Consider the following 23,358-nt stretch of genomic DNA (forward strand, 5'->3'; position numbering starts at 1 on the left):
GGGTCGTCCAAGTAATAAAGTGAGTAAGGTTCGATCCCACGGAGATTGTTGGTATGAAGCAAGCTATGGTCATCTTGTAAATCTCAGTTAGGTGGACTCAAATGGTTATAAAGGGTTCGAAAATAAATAATAAATAAAGCATAAAGTAAAGATAGAGATACTTATGTAAATCATTGGCAGGAATTTCAGATAAGTGTATGGAGATACTTTGTCCCTGTTGAATCTCTGCAACATACTGCTTTCTTACTTTCAATCCTTCATACTCCTTTCCATGGCAAGCTGTATGTAGGGCATCACCATTGTCAATGGCTACATCCCATCCTCTCAGTGAAAAAGGTCCAAATGCTCTTGTAACAGCACGGCTAATCATCTGTCGGTTCTCGATCATGTCAGAATAGAACCCATTGATTCTTTTGCATTTGTCATCACGCCCAACAATCGCGAGTTTGAAGCTCGTTACAGCCATTAGATCCCTGAATCCTACTCGGAATACCACAGATAAGGTTTAGACTTTTCGGATCCTCAAGAGTGGCCGCCAAAGGGTTCTAGCTTATACCACGAAGATTCTGGTTAGGGAATCCAATAGATACTCGCTCGTTCTAAGGTAGAACGGAAGTGGTTGTCAATCACGCGTTCATAGGTGAGAATGATGATGAGTGTCACGAATCATCACATTCATCATGTTGAAGTGCAATGAATATCTTAGAAAAAGAGTAAGCTGAATTGAATAGAAAATAGTAGTAATTGCATTAAAACTCGAGGTACAGCAGAGCTCCACACCTTAATCTATAGTGTGTAGAAACTCCACCGTTGAAAATACATAAGTGATCAAGGTTCAGGCATGGCCGAATGGCCAGCCCCTAAAGTCTAAGAACTAAACATCCAAAGATGGATGCTAAGATAAAAGACGAAACCAAGATGTCTAATACAATAGTAAAATGTCCTATTTATACTAGACTAGCTACTAGGGTTTACAGAAATAAGTAATTAATGCAGAAATCCACTTCCGGGGCCCACTTGGTGTGTGCTTGGGCTGAACTTGAGCTTTACACGTGAAGAGGCTCTGGTTTATGACGTGTTTCTGGCGTTTGACTCTGGTTTATGACGTGTTTCTGGCGTTTGACTCCAGAATGCAGCATGGAACTGGCGTTGAACGCCAGTTTGCGTCCTCTAAGCTCGAATAAAGTATGGACTATTATATATTTCTGGAAAGCTCTGGATGTCTACTTTCCAAGGCCGATGAGAGCGCGCCATTCGGAGTTCTGTAGCTCCAGAAAATCCATTTCGCATGCAGGGAGGTCAGAATCCAACAACATCAGCAGTCCTTTGTCAGCTTTCTATCAGAGTTTTGCTTAGGTCCCTCAATTTCAGCCAGAAAATACCTGAATCATAGAAAAACACACAAACTCATAGTAAAGTCAAAAAATGTGAATTTTGCATAAAAACTAATGAAAACATCCCTAAAAGTAGCTAGATCCTACTAGAAACTACCTAAAAACAATGCCAAAAAGCGTATAAATTATCCGCTCATCAGCATCCGAGATCAATTTCTTTGATTGCTGCCTACTATACACTTTGGGTATGAATCTCACAGCCTTGTAGTTTACAATGTCTGTAAACCATGGTACTTCCCGGATGGCAAAGAATTGCTCATCCGGAAAGTTTTCAGAGATCTCAGTAAGAGGGAGGGACGCCCCTTCTACTGGTTCTATTCGGGACAGGTGATCTGCTACTTCGTTCTCTGTCCCTTTTCTATCTCTTATTTCTATATCAAACTCTTGCAGAAGTGATGAGCGGATAATTTGTATGCTTTTTGGCATTGTTTTTAGTATGTTTTTAGTATGATATAGTTAGTTTTTAGTATATTTTTATTTGTTTTTAGTTAAAATTCACTTTTCTGGACTTTACTATGAGTTTGTGTGTTTTTCTATGATTTCAGGTATTTTCTGGCTGAAATTGAGGGACCTGAGCAAAAATCTGATTCAGAGACTAAAAAGGACTGCAGATGCTGTTGGATTCTGACCTCCCTGCAGTCGAAGTGGATTTTCTGGAGCTACAGAAGCCCAATTGGCGCGCTCTCAACGGCGTAGGAAAGTAGACATCCTGGGCTTTCCAGCAATATATGATAGTCCATACTTTGCCCAAGATTTGATGGCCCAAACCGGCGTACAAAGTCACCCTCAGAAATCCCAGCGTTAAACGCCGGAACTGGCACCAAAATGGGAGTTAAACGCCCAAACTGGCATAAAAGCTGGCGTTTAACTCCAAGAAGAGTCTCTACACGAAAATGCTTCATTGCTCAGCCCAAGCACACACCAAGTGGGCCCGGAAGTGGATTTTTATGTCATTTACTCATCTATGTAAACCTTAGGCTACTAGTTCTCTATAAGTAGGACCTTTTACTATTGTATTTTCATCTTGGTTCTTCTGGTTCCCTCTCTGGGGCCGAAACCAATGATCACTTTTGTTCTTATGTATTTTCAACGGTGGAGTTTCTACACACCATAGATTAAGGTGTGGAGCTCTGCTGTACCTCGAGTATTAATGCAATTACTATTGTTCTTCCATTCAATTCCGCTTGTTCTTGTTCTAAGATATCACTTGTTCTTCAACTTGATGAATGTGATGATCTGTGACACTCATCATCATTCTCACCCATGAACAAGGTGACTGACAACCACTCTTGTTCTACAAGCGATCAAGGCTTTAGTGAATATCTCTTGGATTCCTGATTGCACGATGCATGGTTGATCGCCTGACAACCGAGTGCTCGTCTGACAAACGAGCCAACCATTCCGTGAGATCAGAGTCTTCGTGGTATAGGGGAGAACTGATGGCGGCATTCAAGAGAATCTGGAAGGTCTAACCTTGTCTGTGGTATTCTGAGTAGGATTCAATGATTGAATGACTGTGACGTGCTTCAAACTCCTGAAGGCGGGGCGTTAGTGACAGACGCAAAAGAATCATTGGATTCTATTCCGGCCTGATTGAGAACCGACAGATGAATTCCGCTATGCTGTGACAGAGCATATGCAATCGCTTTCACTGAGAGGATGGGAGGTAGCCACTGACAACGGTGAAACCCTTGCTTAAGCTTGCCATGGAAAGGAGTAAGAAGGATTGGATGAAGATAGTAGGAAAGCAGAGAGACGGAAGGGAAGGCATCTTCATGCACTTATCTGAAGTTCCTACCAATGAATTACATAAGTATCTCTATCTTTATCTTTTATGTTATTTTCGTTCATCACCATATCCATTTGAGTCTGCCTGACTAAGATTTACAAGGTGACCATAGCTTGCTTCATACCAACAATCTCCGTGGGATCGACCCTTACTCACGTAAGGTATTACTTGGACGACCCAGTGCACTTGCTGGTTAGTTGTGTGAAGTTGTAGTGATCACAATTTCGCGCACCAAGTTTTTGGCGCCGTTGCCGGGGATTGTTTGTGTATGGACAACTGACGGTTCATCTTGTTGCTTAGATTAGGTATTTTTCTTCAGAGTTCTTAAGAATGAATTCTAGTGTTTCAAGGTGATGTTCTTATCATCACCAAAGCTGATTGATTCTCATCAATTTAGCTCTTGAATGCAATGTCCTGCTGAAGCTTGGCCGGCCATGTCTAATTTCTTTAGACTAAAGCTTTAGACTAACATTGCATGATTCCTGTAATTCTCATTAAGAATTTTGATACCTTTATTTTCTTTTTCTACATAATTTTCGAAAAATCCAAAAAAATTATAAAATCATAAAATCCAAAAATATTTCTTTTTGAGTCTAGAGTCTCATCTTAAGTTTAGTGTCAATTGCATGTTTCTGTTCTTATTGCATTCATGCATGTGTCCTCATTGATCTTCAAGTTGTTCTTGATGATTTCCTCGTTTTGATCTTTGAATTCTATTGACTTGAGTGTTGCATTCTCATTTTGTTAGTGTCAATGGTATACAAACTGCTAAGTTTGGTGTCTTGCATGCATTATTATTTGATTTTAGTTGCATTTTGATTATTCCTTATTATTAAAAATCCAAAAATATTTTTTATTGGTGTCTTTTCAAGTCAATAATACAGAGAATTGAAGATTCAGAACATACTGCAGAGGAATCACACAGAAAAAGCTGGGCATTCAAAAATGCCCAGTGAAGAAGACAGACTGGCGTTTAAACGCCAGCCAGGGTGCCTGGCTGGGCGTTTAACGCCCAAAAGGGTAGTAGTTTGGGCGTTAAACGCCAGAATGTGCACCATTCTGGGCGTTTAACGCCAGGATGGCACAAGGGGGAAGATTTTGTTTTCAAATCAATTTTTTTTTTAGTTTTCAAAAGTTTTTCAAAATCAAATCTTTTTCAAATCATATCTTTTCAATCAAAATGTTTTCAAAATCAATTTCTTTCCTTTTTCAAAGATACTTACTAACAATTAATGATTTGATTGAACATTTTAAGTATGTTGCCTTTTCTGTTGAGGAAGGTTTAATGTTTGAATCATATCTTTTCTTGTTAGTCAAGTTTTTAATTTTTCAAAATCAAATCTTTTCAAAATGTTTTTCAAATCATATCTTCTCAATCACATTTTTTTAAACCAATCAAATCTTTTTAATCACATCTTTTTCAAAATAGTTTTCAATCAAATTTTTTTTTTACTTCTAATTTCAAAATCTTTTTCAAAAATCACTTGATTTCTTTCCCACTCTTATTTTCGAAAATCAATTAATGTTTTTCAAAATGTTTTCAAAATTCTTTTACTTAATTTTCAAAAATTACCTTCCCTCCTCTCACATCCTTCTATTTATGGACTAACACTATTCCTTAATTCGAACTCCTTCTTCTTTGATAAGTTCGAATTTTCTACTTCTGTCTTCTACTCTTCTTTTCCTCTGACACCTCAAGGAATCTCTATATTGTGACATAGAGGATTCCACATTTTCTTGTTCTCTTCTCTTTCATATGAGCAGGAGCAAAGACAGAGGCATTCTTGTTGAAGCTGACCCTGAACCTGAAAGGACCTTGAAGAGAAAGCTAAGAGAAGCCAAAGCACAACTCTCTTTAGAGAACCTGACCGAATTCTTCAAGGAAGAAGAACATATGGCAGCCGAAAACAACAACAATGCCAACAATGCAAGGAAGGTGCTGGGTGACTTTACTGCACCTACTCCCGACTTCTATGGGAGAAGCATCTCTATCCCTGCTATTGGAGCAAACAACTTTGAGCTTAAGCCTCAATTAGTTTCTCTAATGCAACAGAATTGCAAGTTCCATGGACTTCCATTGGAAGATCCTCATCAGTTCTTAGCTGAGTTCTTGCAACTGTGACACAGTCAAGACTAATGGGGTAGACCCTGAAGTCTATAGACTTATGCTATTCCCTTTTGCTGTAAGAGACAGAGCTAGAACATGGTTGGATTCTCAACCTAAAGAAAGCCTGGACTCTTGAGAAAAGCTAGTCAATGCCTTCTTGGCAAAGTTCTTTCCACCTCAAAGATTGAGTAAGCTTAGAGTGGAAGTCCAAACCTTCAGACAGAAGGATGGAGAATCCCTCTATGAAGCTTGGGAAAGATACAAACAATTAATCAGAAAGTGTCCCTCAGACATGCTTTCTGAATGGAGCATCATAGGTATTTTCTATGATAGTATCTCTGAACTGTCCAAGATGTCTTTGGATAGCTCTTCTGGAGGATCTCTTCATCTGAAGAAGACGCCTACTGAAGCTCAAGAACTAATTGAAATGGTTGCAAATAACCAATTCATGTACACTTCTGAAAGGAATCCTGTGAACAATGGGACTAGTCAGAAGAAAGGAGTTATTGAGATTGACACTCTGAATACCATATTGGCACAGAACAAAATATTGACTCAACAAGTCAATATGATTTCTCAAAGTCTGTCTGGAATGCAAAATGCACCAAGCAGTACTAAGGAGGCTTCATCTGAGGAAGAAGCCTATGATCCTGAGAACCCTTCAATAGAAGAGGTGAATTACATGGGAGAATCCTATGGAAACACCTATAATCCTTCATGGAGAAATCATCCAAATTTTTCATGGAAGGATCAACAGAGACCTCAACAAGGTTTCAACAATAATAATGGTGGAAGACACAGGTTTAGCAATAGCAAGCCTTTTCCATCATCTTCTCAGCAACAGAGAGAGAGTTCTAAGCAGAATAACTCTGACTTAGCAACCATGGTCTCTGATCTAATCAAAACCACTCAAAGTTTCATGACTGAAACTAGGTCCTCCATTAGGAATTTGAAAGGACAAGTGGGTCAGCTGAGCAAGAAAATTACTGAACTCCCTCCTAGTACTCTCCCAAGCAATACAGAAGAAAATCCAAAAGGAGAGTGCAAAGCCATCAATTTGGCCGAATCCTGGGAGGAAGAAGAGGCAGTGAACGCCACTGAGGAAGACCTCACTGGACGTTCACTGGCCCCCAATGAGTTCCCCAATGAGGAACCTTGGGAATCTGAGGCTCAAACTGAGACCATAGAGATTCCATTGGACTTACTCCTACCATTCATGAGCTCTGATGAGTATTCTTCCTCTGAAGAGGATGAGTATGTCACTGAAGAGCAAGTTGCTAAATACCTTGGAGCAATCATGAAGCTAAATGACAAGTTATTTGGAAATGAGACTTGGGAGGATGAATCCCCTTTGCTCACCAAAGAACGGAATGACTTGTCTAGGCAGAAACTGCCTCAAAAGAGGCAGGATCCTGGGAAGTTTTTTTATACCTTGTACCATAGGCACCATGACCTTCAAGAAGGCCTTGTGTGACTTAGGGTCAAGTGTAAACCTCATGCCTCTCTCTGTAATGGAGAAGCTAGGGATCCTTGAGGTGCAAGCTGCAAAAATCTCACTAGAGATGGCAGACAACTCAAGAAAACAAGCCCATGGACTTGTAGAGGATGTTCTGGTCAAAGTTGAAGACCATTACATCCCTACTGATTTCATAGTCCTAGAGACTGGGAAGTGTATGGATGAATCCATCATCCTTGGCAGACCCTTCCTAGCCACAGCAAAGGCTGTGATTGATGTTGATAGAGGAGAGTTGATCATTCAAGTGAATGAAGAATCCTTGGTGTTTAAGGCCCAAGGATATCCCTCTGTCATCATGGAGAGGAAGCATGAAGAGCTTCTCTCAAAACAGAGCCAAACAGAGCCCCCACAGTCAAACTCTAAGTTTGGTGTTGGGAGGCCACAACCAAACTCTAAGTTTGGTGTTGAACCCCCACATTCAAACTCTAAGTTTGGTGTTGGGAGGTTCCAACATGGCTCTGAGAATCTGTGAGGCTCCATGAGAGTCCTCTGTCAAGCTAATGACAGTAAAGAAGCGCTTGTTGGGAGGCAACCCAATGTTTTATAATTAACTATTTTCTTTTGTTATTTTATGTCTTTTGTAGGTTGATGATCATAAGAAGTCACAAAATCAATGAAAAAGCAAAAACAGAATGAAAAACTGGAAGAAAAACAGCACACCCTGGAGGAAGAACTCACTGGCGTTTAAACGCCAGTGAGGCTAGCAGTTGGGCGTTTAACGCCCAGTCTGGCACCATTCTGGGCGTTTAACGCCAGAAAGGGGCACCAGACTGGCGTTAAACGCCAGGAAAGGGCAAGAACCTGGCGTTAAACGCCAGAAATGGGCACCAGCCCGGTGTTTAACGCCAGAATTGGCTCAAAACGTGTTTTTGAATGCCATTTGGTGCAGGGATGACTTTTCCTTGACACCTAAGGATCTGTGGACCCCACAGGATCCCCACCAACCCCACCACCCTCTCTCTTCTTCACCCATTCACCAATCACCTCAACAACTCTTCCCCAAAAACCCCCCACCTATCAAATCCCACTATCATCTTCACTCCTTCATTTTCACACACCCTAAACACTACTTTTTCCCCTTTTGGCCGAACCACAAAGCCATCTCCCTCTCCTCCATTTCTTCTTCTTCTACTCTCTTCTTTCTTCTTTTGCTCGAGGACGAGCAAACCTTTTAAGTTTGGTGTGGTAAAAGCGTTGCTTTTCGTTTTTCCATAACCATTTATGGCATCCAAGGCCGGAGAAACCTCTAGAAAGAGGAAAGGGAAGGCAAAAGCTTTCACCTCCGAGTCATGGGAGATGGAGAGATTCATCTCAAGGGTGCATCAAGACCACTTCTATGAAGTTGTGGCCATGAAGAAGGGTCAAATTTGATCAAAGGTTGGACCAAGTCCTCATAGACATTTGTGAAGAGGGCGTTCAACAAAAGAGAGATTCAAGAGGGAAGCCGGTTCAACTGAGAAGGCATGACCTCAAGCCCATCACTAAGAAAAGGATGGAGCAACAAGAGATCCCACTCATCATGAAATTAGAGAAGATCAAAGAATCATGAGAGAGGAGCAACAAAAACAAGGAAGAGACATTGAGGAGCTCAAACACTCCATAGGATCTTCAAGAGGAAGAAAGAGCCGCCATCACTAAGGTGGACCCGTTCTTTAATCTCCTTGTTCTTTATTTTCTTGTTTTTCGAAATTTTCATGCTTATGTTTATCCATGTTTGTGTCTTATGATCATTAGTGTCTTAGTGTCTATGCCTTAAAGTTATGAATGTCCTATGAATCCATCACCTTTCTTAAATGAAAACTGTTTTTATCACAAAAGAATAAGAAGTACAGGATTTCGAATTCATCTTTAAAACTAGCTTAATTAGTTTGATGTGGTGACAATACTTTTTGTTTTCTGAATGTATGCTTGAACAGTGCATATCTCTTTTGAATTTGTTGTTCATGAATGTTAAAATTGTTGGCTCTTGAAAGAATGATGAAAAAGGAGATATGTTACTGAGGATCTGAAAAATCATAAAAATGATTCTTGAAGCAAGAAAAAGCAGTGAATACAAAAAAAAAGGGAAGAAATAAAGTTGTGATCCAAGGCAATAAGAGTGTGCTCAAGAACCCTGGACACCTCTAGTTGGGGACTCTAGCAAAGCTGAGTCACAATCTGAAAAGGTTCACCCAATCATGTGTCTGTGGCATGTATGTATCCGGTGGTAATACTGGAAGACAGAGTGCTTTGGGCCACAGCCAAGACTCACTAAGTAGCTATGTTCAAAAATCATCATACTTAACTAGGAGAATCAATGACACTATCTAGATTCTGAGTTCCTAAAGAAGCCAATCATTCTGAATTTCAAAGGATAAAGTGAGATGCCAAAACTGTTCGGAGGCAAAAAGCTACTAGTCCCGCTCATCTAATTTGGAGCTAAGTTTCATTGATAATTTGGAGTCTATAGTATATTCTCTTCTTTTTATCTTATTTGATTTTCAGTTGCTTGAGGACAAGCAACAATTTAAGTTTGGTGTTGTGATGAGCGGATAATTTGTATGCTTTTTGGCATTGTTTTTAGTATGTTTTTAGTATGATATAGTTAGTTTTTAGTATATTTTTATTTGTTTTTAGTTAAAATTCACTTTTCTGGACTTTACTATGAGTTTGTGTGTTTTTCTATGATTTCAGGTATTTTCTGGCTGAAATTGAGGGACCTGAGCAAAAATCTGATTCAGAGACTGAAAAGGATTGCAGATGCTGTTGGATTCTGACCTCCCTGCACTCGAAGTAGATTTTCTGGAGCTACAGAAGCCCAATTGGCGCGCTCTCAACGGCGTTGGAAAGTAGACATCCTGGGCTTTCCAGCAATATATGATAGTCCATACTTTGCCCAAGATTTGATGGCTCAAACCGGCGTACAAAGTCACCCTCAGAAATCCCAGCGTTAAACGCCGGAACTGGCACCAAAATGGGAGTTAAACGCCCAAACTGGCATAAAAGCTGGCGTTTAACTCCAAGAAGAGTCTCTACACGAAAATGCTTCATTGCTCAGCCCAAGCACACACCAAGTGGGCCCGGAAGTGGATTTTTATGTCATTTACTCATCTTTGTAAACTTTAGGCTACTAGTTCTCTATAAGTAGGACCTTTTACTATTGTATTTTCATCTTGGTTCTTCTGGTTCCCTCTCTGGGGCCGAAACCAATGATCACTTTTGTTCTTATGTATTTTCAACGGTGGAGTTTCTACACACCATAGATTAAGGTGTGGAGCTCTGCTGTACCTCGAGTATTAATGCAATTACTATTGTTCTTCCATTCAATTCCGCTTGTTCTTGTTCTAAGATATCACTTGTTCTTCAACTTGATGAATGTGATGATCCGTGACACTCATCATCATTCTCACCCATGAACAAGGTGACTGACAACCACTCTTGTTCTACAAGCGATCAAGGCTTTAGTGAATATCTCTTGGATTCCTGATTGCACGATGCATGGTTGATCGCCTGACAACCGAGTGCTCGTCTGACAAACGAGCCAACCATTCCGTGAGATCAGAGTCTTCGTGGTATAGGGGAGAACTGATGGCGGCATTCAAGAGAATCCGGAAGGTCTAACCTTGTCTGTGGTATTCTGAGTAGGATTCAATGATTGAATGACTGTGACGTGCTTCAAACTCCTGAAGGCGGGGCGTTAGTGACAGACGCAAAAGAATCATTGGATTCTATTCCGGCCTGATTGAGAACCGACAGATGAATTCCGCTATGCTGTGACAGAGCATATGCAATCGCTTTCACTGAGAGGATGGGAGGTAGCCACTGACAACGGTGAAACCCTTGCTTAAGCTTGCCATGGAAAGGAGTAAGAAGGATTGGATGAAGATAGTAGGAAAGCAGAGAGACGGAAGGGAAGGCATCTTCATGCACTTATCTGAAGTTCCTACCAATGAATTACATAAGTATCTCTATCTTTATCTTTTATGTTATTTTCGTTCATCACCATATCCATTTGAGTCTGCCTGACTAAGATTTACAAGGTGACCATAGCTTGCTTCATACCAACAATCTCCGTGGGATCGACCCTTACTCACGTAAGGTATTACTTGGACGACCCAGTGCACTTGCTGGTTAGTTGTGTGAAGTTGTAGTGATCACAATTTCGCGCACCAAGAAGCAACACCCATCTTATGAGTCTGGGTTTTGAATCCTGCTTTGTGAGTAGATATTTAAGAGCAGCATGGTCAGTGTACACAATCACTTTTGATCCTTTTAAATAAGATCTGAACTTGTCAATGGCGTAAACCACTGCAAGTAACTCTTTTTCTGTGGTTGTGTAGTTCTTCTGTGCATTATTTAAAATACGACTGGCATAATAAATGACGTGCATAAGCTTGTCATGCCTTTGTCCCAACACTGCACCAATGGCATGGTCACTGGCATCACACATTAGTTCAAATGGTAATGTCCAGTCTGGTGTAGAGATGACTGATGTTGTGACCAGCTTAGCTTTCAGAGTCTCAAACACCTGCAAACACTCCTTATCAAAGATAAATGGCATGTCAGCAGCTAGCAAATTACTCAGAGGTTTTGCAATTTTTGAAAAATCTTTTATAAACCTCCTATAGAATCCTGCATGCCCCAGAAAGCTTCTGATTGCCTTAACATTGGCAAGTAGTGGTAATTTTTCAATTACTTCTACCTTAGCTTGATCCACCTCTATTCCCTTGTTCAAAATTTTGTGCCCAAGGACAATTCCTTCAGTCACCATAAAGTGACATTTCTCCCAGTTTAAAACCAGGTTAGTCTCTTGGCACCTCTTTAGAACAAGTGCTAGATGGTCAAGATAGGAGCTGAATGATTCTCTAAATACTGAAAAGTCATCCATGAGGACTTCTAGATATTTTTCTACCATATCAGAGAAAATAGAGAGCATACACCTTTGAAAGGTTGCAGGTGCATTGCACAGACCAAATGGCATCCTTCTATATGCAAATACTCCAGATGGACATGTGAATGTTGTTTTCTCTTGATCCTGGGAATCTATTGCAATTTGATTATAACCTGAATATCCATCAAGAAAGCAGCAGTAATTATGACCTGCTAGTCTTTCTAGCATCTGGTCTATGAATCGTAAAGGAAAATGATCCTTTCTGGTAGCTGTATTGAGCCTTCTGTAATCAATACACATACGCCACCCTGTAACTGTTCTTGTAGGAACCAGTTCATTTTTTTCATTATGAACCACTATCATGCCACCATTCTTAGGGACGAGTTGGACAGGGCTCACCCAGGGGCTATCAGAAATAGGATAAATAATCCCAGCCTCTAGTAATTTAGTAATCTCCTTCTGCACCACCTCCTTCATGGCTGGATTCAGTCGCCTCTGTGGTTGAACCACTGGCTTAGTGTCATCCTCCAATAGGATCTTATGCATGCATCTGGCTGGGCTAATGCCCTTAAGATCACTGATGGACCATCCAAGAGTTGTCTTGTGTATCTTCAGCACTTGAATTAGTGCTTCCTCTTCCTGTGGCTCTAAGGTAGAGCTTATAATTACAGGAAAAGTGTCACCTTCTCCCGGAAATGCATATTTCAGGGATGGTGGTAATGGTTTGAGCTCAGGTTTAGGAGGTTTCTCCTCTTCCTGGATTTTCAGAAGTTCTATTATTCTCTCTGGTTCCTCCAAATCAGGCTGAACATCTTTAAAGATATCCTCTAGCTCTGATTCGAAACTCTCAGTCATATTGACCTCTTCAACCAGAGAGTCAATAATATCAATGCTCATGCAGTCATTTGGGGTGTCTGGATGCTGCATAGCTTTGACAACATTCAACTTAAACTCGTCCTCATTGACTCTCAGGGTTAATTCCCCTTTTTGGACGTCAATGAGGGTTCATCCAGTTGCTAGGAAAGGTCTTCCTAGAATGAGAGTTACACTCTTGTGCTCCTCTATTTCTAGCACCATAAAGTCAGTGGGAAAGGCAAATGGCCCAACCTTGACAATCATGTCTTCAATCATGCCTGATGGGTATTTAATGGAGCCATCAGCAAGTTGGAGACATATCCAGGTTAGTTTGACTTCTTCAATCAAACCAAGCTTTTTGATAGTGGATGCAGATATTAGGTTGATACTTGCTCCAAGAACACATAGAGCTTTCTTGGTTCAAGTACCCACTAATGTGCATGGTATCATGAAGCTTCCGGGATCTTTAAGCTTCTCTGGTAAGCTTTTCAGAATGACTGCACTGCATTCTTCAGTGAGGTAAACTTTTTCAGTTTCTCTCCAATCCTTCTTATAACTTAAGATCTCTTTCATAAACTTAGCATAAGAGGGTATTTGCTCAAGTGCCTCTACAAACGAAATCTTTATTTCAAGAGTCCTGAGATAGTCTACAAAGCGGGCAAATTGCTTATCCTGTTCTGCTTGGCAGAGTTTCTGAGGATAAGGAATTTTAGCTTTGTATTCCTCAACCTTAGTTGCTGCAAGTTTATTTCCTACAGATGTGGTTGGAGAAGCCTTTTTAGAGGGGTTGCTATCAGCACTTGTATGTGTCTGATCCCTCACTGGCGTTTGAATGCCAGGGTTGGAAGCTGGATTGGCGTTGGACGCCAACTCCTTACCTGTTTCTGGTGTTTAAACGCCAGAACTGAGCTTCCCTTGGGCGTTTAATGCCAACTCCTTGCTTGTTTGTGGCGTTTGAATGCTAGAACTGAGCATGGGTTGGGTGTTTAACGCCAGCACTCCACCCTTTTCTGGCGTTTGAGCGCCAGAATTATTCCTCTCTGGGCTCTTACTGTCCTCAAAGGGATTTCGGGTAGCAGTTTGTTCATTTCTTGGCTTCCTGCTGCCTTGAAGTGAGGTATTTAATGTTTTCCCACTTCTTAATTAAACTGCTTGGCACTCTTCTGTTATTTGTTTTGATAACTACTGTTCTGTTTGCTTCAACTATACTTCCATATTCATATTAGCCATTCTTGTGTCTTGTAGTATCTCCTTGAATTCGACTAGCTGTTTTGTTAGAAAATCTAATTGCTGATTGAAGTCAGTAACTTGTTCTGCAGGACTGAGTTCAGCAGTTACTATTTTAGCCTCTTCTTTCATGGAAGGTTCACTACTTAGGTACAGATGCTGATTTCTGGCAACTGTATCAATGAGCTCTTGAGCTTCTTCAATTGTCTTTCTCATGTGTATAGATCCACCAGCTGAGTGGTCCAAAGACATCTGAGCTTTCTCTGTAAGCCCATAAAAGAAGATGTCTAACTGCGCCCACTCTAAAAACATTTCAGAGGGGCATTTTCTTATCATCTCTCTGTATCTCTCCCAGGCATCATAAAGAGATTCATTATCTCCTTGTTTAAAGCCTTGGATGTTCAGCCTTAGCTGTGTCATCCATTTTGGAGGGTAATATTGATTCAGAAATTTTTCTGATAGCTGTTTTCATGTCCTTATGCTGGCCTTAGGTTGGTTATTTAACCACCTCTTAGCTTGGTCTTTTACGGCAAATAAAAACAGTAATAATCTGTAGACATCCTGATCTACTTCCTTATCATGTACTGTGTTTGCAATTTGTAAAAATTGTGCCAGAAACTCTGTAGGTTCTTCTTGTGGAAGACCGGAATACTGTTAACTTTGCTACACCATGATAATGAGCTGAGAATTCAACTCAAAACTACTGACTCTGATGGAGGGTATACATATACTACTCCCATATGCAGTAGTAGTGGGGTTAGCATATGACCTCAGAGTCCTTCTGGACTGTTCATTTCCACTTAAGTCCATGATGGAGAAAGGGAGATTACGTGGATTTATTTTATTATATTTATTAAAAAAAATTTTCGAAATAATAAAATAAAATAAAACAAAAACTAAAATAAAAATAAAAAAGGATTTGAAAATATTTTATGAAGATTTTCGAAAAAGTGAGGAGAGAGAAAGTGGTTAGGATATTTTTGAAAAAGATATGATTTTAAAAAATCTTAAAAGGATATGATTTGAAAAATTTTGACCAAGTCAACCCAAGGGATTCGAAAATTATGAGCAATTAAAGGAAAATATATTTTTTTATTTTTGAATTTTATTATGAAAGAGAAGAACACACAAAAGACACAAGACTTAAAATTTTTAGATCCAATGCTCCTTGTTTTTGAAAATTTTGGAGGAAAAACACTAAGGCACACCAAACTTAAAAATTTTAAGATCAAAACACAAAGAAGACTCAAGAACAACAAGAACAAAATAAAGAACACCAAACTTAAAATTTGGCAAAAGATTTAATCAAAGAAAAATTATTTTTGAAAAAGTTTTAAAAAGAAGATGCCCAATTACCAAGAACACAATCACAATGCTTTAGCCAACTTAGCTATAAATTTAACGTGTTTTAAAAAGTATTTTTAAAGGAAAATAAAAACATGCAATTGACACCAAACTTCAGATATGAAACTAAACTCAAACAAAAAGATTCCAAGAAAAATTAAAAACTAATAAAGAAAAATAATATTTTTGAAACATTTTTAAAAGGAATAATAAAATATGCAATCCTAGTGACTCTAAACCAAAAAGACAAATTTTTTCTAATCTAAGTAACAAGCTAAACCGTCAGTTGTTCAAACTCAAACAATTCCCAGTAACGGCGCCAAAAACTTGGTGCACGAAATTGGAAATCACAATTCTTTTCACAACTTTGCACAACTAACCAGCAAGTGCACTGGGTCGTCCAAGTAATACCTTACGTGAGTAAGGGTCGAATCCCACGGAGATTGTTGGCTTGAAGCAAGCTATGGTTATCTTGTAAATCTTAGTCAGGATAATAATAATTCTCAAATTTGATTGGTAGTAAATAAAAAGCATGGATTAAATAATACTTGTTATGCAGTAATGGAGAATATGTTGGAGTTTTGGAGATGCTCCGTCTTCTGAATATCTGCTTTCCCCTTTCTTCTTCTTGACGCACGCAAGGTCCCCCCTATGGCAAGCTATGTGTTGGTAGATGACGTTAGAATTTTTGCTAGTAAAGAATTTTATAAAAATATGATATCGTTGTAAGTATAGCTTCTAAACCAACAGAAAATCCTTTCGTACAAACATTTGGTTGTCACAAGTAACAAACCCAATAAAATTTAAAAACCAAAGTATTCAAACCTCGGGTTGTCTTCTCAAGAAATTGCAGGGAAGTGTGTTTTATTATTGGTTATGGAAAATTGTATTTTTGGGTTTTTAAAAAGGTTTGAATAAGAGAAATAAATTGCAGGAATAAATAAATTAATAACTAATAAAACTCTTGGCAAGGTATGAAAACTAGAAGTCCTATCCTAGTTATCATTATCAATGGTGATGAGAATTATAATTTTGCTCCCACTAAGTCAACCTCTAACTATGAAGGTCAGTTAAGTGGACAAATTAATTTAATACCTAAAGTCCTAGTCAACTCCTTAAGGAAAGACTAGAGTTATAGGAATCTAAATTAATCAGCAAGAACAATAATTATCAATCACGATGAGTTTGACAACTCAAGAGTTACCAATTAATCAACCAAAGCCAATAGTAAATAATCTAAATTAAAAATAGGAAAAAGCAATCATGAGTCTGAAATACCTCAAATTATATTAAATAAAGATATCAATTCTAACATGGACAAGTTTCATAAATTAGATTGAAAAGAGAAATAAAAAAACATTGAACCTGTGATGAAGAAGAAAAAATGGAAGTTGAAATGATAAGAAATCCTAATCCTTTAAGAGGAATCCTAATCATAATCCTAAGAGAGAGGAGAGAGCCTCTCTCTCTAAAAACTATATCTAAATTGTGAAAAGTGAATTATGAGTTAATATGAGTTATCTCCCTTCATTCCTCCATTTTGCAGCCTTTAATCTATATTTTTTGGGCTTAAAACTGGGTCGGAAACAGCCCAGGATTCGCTAGAAATGAATTTTGCCACGCTGATTTTTGCAAATGCGACGTGTCCGCATGGAGCACGCGTTCGCATCGCTTAACTGTATGGCCACTATAGCGAATTATATATCAAATCGAAGCCCCAGACGTTAGCTTTCCAACGCAAGTGAAACAGTATCATTTGGACCTCTGTAGCTCAGGTTATGGTCGTTTTAGTGCGAGAGGGTCAGGCTGACAGCTTTGCAGTTCCTTCAACTTTTTGTATTCCTTCCACTTTTGCATGCTTCATTTCCATCTTCTAAGCCATTCCTGCCCTGTAATCCCTGAAATCACTTAACACACATATCAAGGCATCTAATGATAATAAGAGAGGATTAAATAAAAAAAATAAAAGCCAAAGAAACATGTTTTCAATCATAAAACAAAGCTGGGAAGGAATTGTAAAATATGCAAATCATATGAATAAATGTATGAAAGATTGATAAAATCCACTCAATTAAGCACAAGATAAACCATAAAATAGTGGTTTATCAACCTCCCCACACTTAAACATTAGCATGTCCTCATGCTAAGCTCAAGAGAAGCTATAAAGGAGTGAAGAGGAATGATAGAGAGTATGCAATGCAACCTATCTATGTGAATGCAACTACATGCAAAATGTTTCTACCTACTTGGTTAAAAGTAAATAAGTTCTTCAAGACAAATATGAATCAAATTCTACTAATTCAAATTATACAATAAAAAGTAAGTAAACTTGTAAGAAGATAGCTAATGAAAGCAGGGAACATAGAATCAAGCATTGAACCCTTACTGGTAGTGTATAGCACTTTAACTCTCAAGTGTATAGGGTGATCACTCTATTCTTCTCTAATCATGCTTTCTAAACTTCGTTCTTCATCTAACCAATCAACAAATATTTAATGTATACATACAAACATCATCAGGTCTTTTTCAAGGTTGTAATAGGGCTAAGGTAAGGGTAAGGTATATATATAAGGCTAAGTGAGCTAATAATTGAACCCTTGATTAGTTTAAGATCTCACCTGACGTATACATACTTTATACAATTTAAAATGCTTACCTAGCTACCCAAATTTTTTTCCAATTTTTTTATTACATGCTCATGTATCAAACTTATTTTTGAATTTTGTCCCACGTGCATTGATTCTTTTTATTTTGCATTTGGGGTAATATATTTTTTTTGTATCCCCTTATTTAATTACTTAATAAATTTTTTTAATTTTTTTATTTTTTTATCAATGCACATGGTAATTTAATTATTTTGATTTCACATGAGCATGCTTCCCAAATTTTCAAATAACTTATTCAATTTAATTCCCTACTTTTTTCTATCATCCCATGTTCCCATAAAATTCCCCACACTTAAATTATATACAATATCTATCTTAAGCTAACCAAGGATTTAACTTGGGATTTTTATTTTATTTTTCTGCTTAAGGCTAGTAATGTGATTATAAAACAAGAGGGGAGTAAAAAGCTCAAGGTGGCTAACAAGGGTGACATAAAAGGGTAGACTTTATTTGGGATAAGTGAGTTAATAATCAAATATGATCTCAATCATATGCAAGCATGTACATACACTAAATAATGGACATATAGAATGGAACAAAGCAACGATTGCAATCATAGAGAAGAAAACACACAAGAATAAAATATTTATGGTTAAATATTGTAACCATGTATTTAGGCTCAAAGTCTCACAGGTTATGTGTTCTAGTTTTTAACTATGTTCCAAATACAACTTCCAAACAAGTTTAACAGAAAAGTTTTGATTTAAATTAGTGAAATATTATAAAAATTTCTTGAAAAAGAAAATATTACTTTAACAAAGTGGTAAAATATGCAATCAAACATGCAAATGCAACAACTAACAAGGAAAATAAACCATTGGTGTTGAGATAGAAGAGTAACTAACCCATGGAGATCGGTATCGACCTCCCCACACTTAGAGATTCACCATCCTCGGTGCATGCTAAGATGTGCAGGTGGACGGGTTGCTTCAACTGATGCTTTTCTCCAAAGATTAAGCAGATGAACTTGTTTGTCTCCCCAGTAAGAAGCTTTTCCTTTCCCTTCGTGGTGGCCATCCTGAAAGAAGAGGGAAAAGAAGAAAAGTAACCCAAAAATAAAGATAGAAAACAAATAGAGTATGGGTGTTAATACCAAATAATAAGGGTCTCAAGTACATGGTAACTACAACATGCAAGTGAGAAAATAATAAAAGCATATGGCACATCAACAGTGCAAAAATTGCAAAAATGAGAAAGAGAGTGTGGGTAATACAAGATAGTGTAAGTGCATATCAATGCAAAAGTAATATCAGTATTATAAAAATTAGCATTGACTTATGAATAATAATACCCAATCAGAATAAAACAAGTCATGAAGCATCAGAATAATTCAAGAAAAGATGCAATAGTTGAGGAAGAGAATGTTAACACCAATGGAAAAAGAAGAAGAAAGGAAGAGAGGAGGAAGAAAGAAGAAAAGATATAAGAAATTAGGATTAGAAAAGAAAAGATAAGATAATTGGCGCTGGTTTGGATAAGCTGTGCGTCGCATGTGACATGGATGCATGGTGCACGCGATCGCGTGGGGTGTGATAAATACAAGTGACACGAACACGTGGGGCACGCGGACGCATGGCTCGATTTGTGCTAGTGGCGCGAGAGCAGCCTCGCGTACGCACAACTCTCTGTTTAAATGCATTTTTGCCAAAAATCTGGGGTGACGCGTTCGCGTGGGTGACGCGATCGTGTGAATGGCCATATTTCGAAAAACGATGTGAACGCATGGGACACGCGTTCGCATGGTAGGGCTTGTGCTTCTAGCACGATTCTAGCCCTACTCCATCACAACTTGCTGCCATATACCCTTTTTACGTCGATTTTTAGGGCACGCGTTCGCGTGGGTGACGCGGACGCGTGGGAGGCATTTTTCCCACATGACGCGGACGCATCAGCGACGCGGTCACGTCGGTCAAATTGTGCCAAAGGCACGCCTCCAGCCACGCTCTCGTGTGACTCTCTGTTCACTTTTCTTTTCTTCATAAGGCGCAGAGGTCGCGGACGCGTCGGCGACGCTGTCGCGTTGCGTGCGATTTTTTTTTAATAATGCAGTATGAAGAATGCAATGCTTAATATAAATGCTATGCCTGATTCCAGGTTCAATAAAAATTCAAAAATTGACTGAAATGGAAAAGGAATGATCATACCATGATGGGTTGTCTCCTACCTAGCACTTTTTGTTAAAGTCCTTAAGTTGGACATTTGAGGAGCTTCCTGTTATGGTGGCTTGTGCTTGTATTCATCCAAAAATCTCCACCAATGTTTGGAATTCCAGTAGCCTCCGGGATCCCAAACTTGGTGCAGAAAGCCTTCAAGTAAGTTAAAGCAAGTGACAAGGCCCCAAGATTGTTGATTGCCAGAATGAATTCCAAGGTCCCAAACCTTGCTTTTGTACCCGTCTTCTTGTTGATCATCATGATTCCATCCGGGTAGCAAATAATCTGAATTCTCACTAAAGTGGCCAAACAACTTCCTAGACCCATGCGATTGAGCTTTACACCAACCTTTGCATTTAAACTTTGAGCACACAACCATGTTGAACCTTGCTTGACAACTTCTACCATTGACCATCTCCCTCTTACGCTTAATGCCACAAAGGGCTCTAAGCTGACCATCTGTCTCAAGTAAAGCATATTCAAGTGAGCTAATTTAAGCTTAAAGATGAGAGATTTACCCACTTGAATGAAGGAATGGACGGTGATGGCTTTGGGGGAGAGGTATCCAACAACTTTGGCAAGGTGATTTCCAGCTCTATTCCCTTGGGCTCTTCTTTGACAACTTCCACCTCCTTGCAAGCTTCTTCAATATCAACCTCTTCCTCTTGGTAGCTTTCTTCTAATTTGATCTCTTTTTCACTGCTCACCAAGGGCATGGGAGGTTGTGCTTCTTCTTCTTTAATCTTCATGTCAAGTTCAATGGTAGATAAGAATTCATCAATGATTGAATCTATCTCTTGATCATCCCCTTCAAAATCTTCAACCATGATATGCTTTGGAGGTTGTACACCCTCCTCAACATCAACATCAAACACCTTGGAAGGAGGCTCTATGAATGGACTTTCCAATGGAGACTCAGCATCTCCTAAGTCTTCGACCACTTCTTCTTCTTCAATAATTCCGGCTTCCTCCACTTGTTCCAGTACAAAGTCATGATCCTTACTGTCTACTGGAGTCTCTAGTATCTCCTTCATGCTGCGTTCTTCATTAGATTCTCCACATGAAGCCATGGGGGTTCCTTGAGTGTCCAAATGTCTGGAAGGTAATTGATTTATTGCTTGCTCTAGTTGATGAAGGCTTGCATAAAATTGATCTACTGATTCCTTGAGGCGAGCCTATGATTCTAGGGTCGATCCAAAAATTGGCAGTGGTGGTTCTTGGGGGTAACTGTGCTGGAATGGGGGTGGTTCTAAGTATGGTTCATAAGGTGAATAAGGTGGTTGGTATGGTGGATAAGGGTTAGGATCATATGAGGGTGTTTGGTGGTAAGGGGCTCGTGAGTATGGTGAGGAGGGGGTTCATAGGCATATGGTGGTGGTTGTTGATAATCAAAAGTGTGCTCACCATAGCTGTTGCCTTGATATGCATCACAGAATGGTTGTTGATAGTCCATTGGAGGTGGTTGTTGCCATGAGGGTTGATCAAATCCTTGTGGCTCCTCCCATCTTTGATTGTTCCAACCTTGATGCATGTTTTCAGTCTAATCTCCTCTTCCTGCAACATAGTTGTAACCAGACTCAGCCAAAGGGGTGAGAGTTCATAGTAGTAGGAGAAAATAGAAACAAAAACCAACAAAAAGAAAAGATTTTGAAAAAAGATATGATTTTTGAAAAAGATAGGATAAGATTTTGAAAAAGATATGATTTTTGAAAAAAAAAAGATAAGATAAGATTTTGAAAAGGATATGATTTTTGAAATAAGATAAGATAAGATTTTGAAAAAGATATGATTTTTTTGAAAAAGATTTGAATTTTGAAAAATAAGATAAGATAAAATAAAAATTTTAAATCTGAAAAAAAATTTTTGAAAATTATTTACAATAACCAATAATAAAGCACACGTTTGCAATTCCCCGGCAACGGCGCCATTTTGACGTTAGGATTTTTTCTAGTAAAAAAATTTATAAAAATATGATCGCGTTGTAAGTATAGTTTCTAAATCAACAGAAAATCCTTTCGTACAAACGTTTGGTTGTCACAAGTAACAAACCCAATAAAATTTATAAACCGAAGTATTCAAACCTCGGGTCGTCTTCTCAAGGAATTGTAGGGAAGTGTGTTTTATTATTGGTTATGAAAAATAGTATTTTTGGGTTTTTGAAAAGGTTTGAATAAGAGAAATAGATTGCAGGAATAAATAAATTAATAACTAACAAAACTCTTGGCAAAGTATGAAAACGGGAAGTCCTATCTAATTTATCCTTATCAATGGTGATGAGAATTATAATTTTGCTCCCACTAAGTCAACCTCTAACTATGAAGGTCAGTTAAGTGGACAAATTAATTTAATACCTAAAGTCCTAGTCAACTCCTTAAGGAAAGACTAGAGTTATAGGAATCTAAATTAATCAGCAAGAACAATAATTATCAATCACGATGAGTTTGACAACTCAAGAGTTACCAATTAATCAACCAAAGCCAATAGTAAATAATCTAAATTAAAAATAGGAAAAAGCAATCATGAGTCTGAAATACCTCAAATTATATTAAATAAAGATATCAATTCTAACATGGACAAGTTTCATAAATTAGATTGAAAAGATAAATAAAATGAACATTGAACCTGTGATGAAGAAGAAAAATTGGAAGTTGAAATGATAAGGAATCCTAATCCTTTAAGAGGAATCCTAATCCTAATCCTAAGAGAGAGGAGAGAGCCTCTCTCTCTAAAAACTACATCTAAATTGTGAAAAGTGAATTATGAGTTAATATGAGTTTTCTCCCTTCATTCCTCCACTTTGCAGCCTTTAATATGTATTTTCTGGGCTTGAAAATGGGCCGGAAATAGCCCAGGATTCGCTGGAACAAATTCTGCCACGCTGATTTTCGCAGATACAACGTGTCCGCGTGTAGCACATGTTCGCGTCGTATAACTGTACGGCCACTATAGCGAATTATATATCAAATCGAAGCCTCGGACGTTAGCTTTATAACACAAGTGAAACCGCATCATTTGGACCTTTGTAGCTCAAGTTATGGTCGTTTTAGTGTGAGAGGATCAGGCTGACAGCTTTGCAGTTCCTTTAACTTCTTGTATTCCTTCCATTTTTGCATGCTTCATTTCCATCCTCTAAGCCATTCTTGCCCTGTAATACCTGAAATCACTTAACACACATATCAAGACATCTAATGGTAATAAGAGGGGATTAAATAAAAGAAAATAAAAGCCAAAGAAGCATGTTTTCAATCATAGAACAAATTCTGGGAAGGAATTGTAAAACATGCAAATCATATGAATAAATGTATGAAAGATTGATAAAATCCACTCAATTAAGCACAAGATAAACCATAAAATAGTGGTTTATCAGTGGATCACCGTTGTCAATGGCTACCATCCGTCCTCTCAGTGAAAATGGTCCAGGTGCGCTGTCACCGCAC

The 23,358-nt window shown here is 38.5% G+C and overlaps 1 non-coding gene across 1 annotated transcript; it reads right to left on the reverse strand.

The window, feature by feature from the left end:
* Window positions 1-5,480: 5,480 nt before the first annotated feature.
* Window positions 5,481-5,588, reverse strand: LOC112798908 (small nucleolar RNA R71). Its single transcript, XR_003200504.1, has one exon. It is a non-coding gene; the product is annotated as a small nucleolar RNA R71 (small nucleolar RNA).
* Between the last annotated feature and the right edge of the window lie 17,770 nt (window positions 5,589-23,358).

This window comes from Arachis hypogaea, chromosome 4, assembly GCF_003086295.3.
Source record: "Arachis hypogaea cultivar Tifrunner chromosome 4, arahy.Tifrunner.gnm2.J5K5, whole genome shotgun sequence".
NCBI lineage: Eukaryota > Viridiplantae > Streptophyta > Magnoliopsida > Fabales > Fabaceae > Arachis > Arachis hypogaea.